This window comes from Sinocyclocheilus rhinocerous, unplaced genomic scaffold, assembly GCF_001515625.1.
Source record: "Sinocyclocheilus rhinocerous isolate Xijiao unplaced genomic scaffold, SAMN03320098_v1.1 scaffold748, whole genome shotgun sequence".
In the NCBI taxonomy this organism is placed as follows: domain Eukaryota; kingdom Metazoa; phylum Chordata; class Actinopteri; order Cypriniformes; family Cyprinidae; genus Sinocyclocheilus; species Sinocyclocheilus rhinocerous.
The window spans coordinates 29,086-31,510 of record NW_015650693.1 but is presented as its reverse complement, the minus strand read 5'-3'; the positions used below and the strand labels follow the sequence as shown (position 1 = coordinate 31,510).

Sequence of the window (2,425 nt, the reverse complement as noted above, 5' to 3'; positions counted from 1 at the left end):
GAGCTCGTTATAGCAGGATGGATTCTGATTGGCTGTCAATTTTTTTATCGTTCATCAGCTGGAGAAAAATCTTTTGAAAGTGATTCCAACGATATCGTTTCTCTTTGTCTTTATCGTTATAGTTGTGGTGTGGACTCTGCTATTCTTTAATATGGAGAACGATTTTTAGAACTATATCTTTATCGTTATCTTTATAGTTATCGTTCTTGGTGTGAACGGGGCTTACAGTCTTTACAATGGCACGCATGATATAAAGATTCTAAATCATATCATTTTCACAACCCACAACTTTCAAAACTGTTTATGGAGTTTTTGTCTCTTGAAACTTTCTTTAGAAAGACGTTTCGTCAGCTGAATAATCAGTATGGTAAAACAAAAAAACAGTACTTCTGTCCCTCACAGCCTCGTTTGGAATGATCTTGTCAAGAATTAAATATAGCACTACCTGACAAAGTTCTGTAGAGGAATGTTAGATTCAGAATAAGTGTGTGAAGGAAAAACTAAAACAACAAATGAGGCTGACCCACTGACCCACAACTACAACACAGATTTGTGCAGGGAGTTATTATATCATAGAGAGGAGAGTGGTGTATTAGGTATCACAAATGATCAAACTTGTTTGGTGGGAGTTGTGGGAGAAAGTGGGTGTTGCTGTGTCCTCTGGGCAAATTGAGGTCTGAAGCCCAATATGCTGAGCTTTACTGACAAATGACAGACTGTTCAAGAGTCCCAAAGACAGAGAGGTGAAAAGAAACTAGTACAGGCTTGTTGGATCATGTTGATCATGAACACAGTGCTTCCTCTGTGACATTTGTCTGCCCTTTTGAATTTTCTTTAACTCCTCTTAAGCCCAAAGTAAATGTAACTTTTTATGCGTACGCGAGGGTCAGCGTACATTGCGCGTGACGTGAATTTCATCATCAGAATAGTACGTACACCACCGGACTTTTGTAACCGCAGGTTGTACATACGCATTGACTTGTTTTTGCACTAATCAGTTGTTCCACAAGGTGGCAACACTGGCCCGGGCCGTTGTTTTTACAGTAGAAAACAAAACGAATGTACAAAGACATTTTTATCGGTCATAACTTCTGGAGAAAAATATAGCAGATGCTTGACGAAGATGATGCTTTCTAGAGCGCATGTGTCGACCGTCTGCGTTCATGCACTCTTTACATTGGAGTACACTTTAAAAGGATATGCGTTCGACTGTACGCGTATGCTATGAAGTATACTTTGGGCTTTAGGCTAATTCAACTGTAATTTGGTACGCATGATCTAAAGACCCTCATGACAATAAACAATCAGAAGAATTTCGGTTTTGTCTGACTGTTACCAATATATGAGATAATGATTTTTAAGGAGTTTGACCTACAATGAATAATTACGTGGAATAACGGGGAATGCACTCACAACTTTTACTAATGTTTTTATGTTTAAGTTAAATAAATGTTAGGACAATTTTTTTTGTTATGATTAAGTAATATTAAGTAATGTTAATGAAACGTTCTTGTTACTTAATTAATATTTGATTTACATGGTCATAATCTTCTTAGAACAACATTCTTTGAATGTCGTTGTGATGTTATTTTGTACATTTTAAGAAACGTTAGGGTTTTTTGTAACCTTTAAATAACATTGTAATCACAACAAGAAAACTGGACATTTTAACCTTTTTAGAATATTAAAAAGAAACATTTAAATAACGTTATGTTTTTGGTTAAAAAAAATTAAGTTAGTAGAATGCTGTAAGAAATGTTTTTGTAATCTTTAAATCATATTATAATCACAACATTTTTATGTTGTATGGGTACACTGTAAAAAATAAAATGTGACATTTACGGTAAAATACCGGCAGCTGTGGTTGCTAGAACTTCACCGTTAAAAATATGGTAGAAACATTTTAGGTTTTACATTTTAAATTCACAATGATAACCACCAAAAACTGGTGGTGATGAGAAAGTCACATGATGAATCAAAGCTCATCACAATCAGCTCTTCCAAAAGCTGAGAAGGGAAATATATATATATATATATACATAGAAGGTGCACATGGTAACACACATGATACTGAAATAATGCAATAAACATTAATTTAACAACATTAGATGTAAGATAAAACACTAATGTACATAACTGATAAGGAAAAACTAAGAAGAAACAGTTATTTCAACGAAAAAACATAAAATATGAAGTGTCATGCAGGGAATTCTGGGAGTGTCAATTTACGGTTTTTCACTGTAAATTATACAATGACTTTTTCGTTTTCACTTCCAAAAACTGTAATTTTAACAGTATTTTACTGTAAAATTACATTAAATGTAATTACAGTTATTCACCGTATATAGTATGGAAACTTACTGATAACCAATTAACAGGTTTTTACAGTAGCATTTTTACAGTCTTTTACTGTTAAAATCACAAT

At 33.7% G+C, this 2,425-nt stretch overlaps 1 protein-coding gene across 1 annotated transcript in view; it reads left to right on the top strand.

Annotated features, from left to right (window-relative positions):
- LOC107712185 (uncharacterized) overlaps nucleotides 1-2,425 on the top strand; it is a 7,788-nt gene that overhangs the window by 3,602 nt on the left and 1,761 nt on the right. The gene's annotated exons all lie outside the window — the stretch shown is intronic.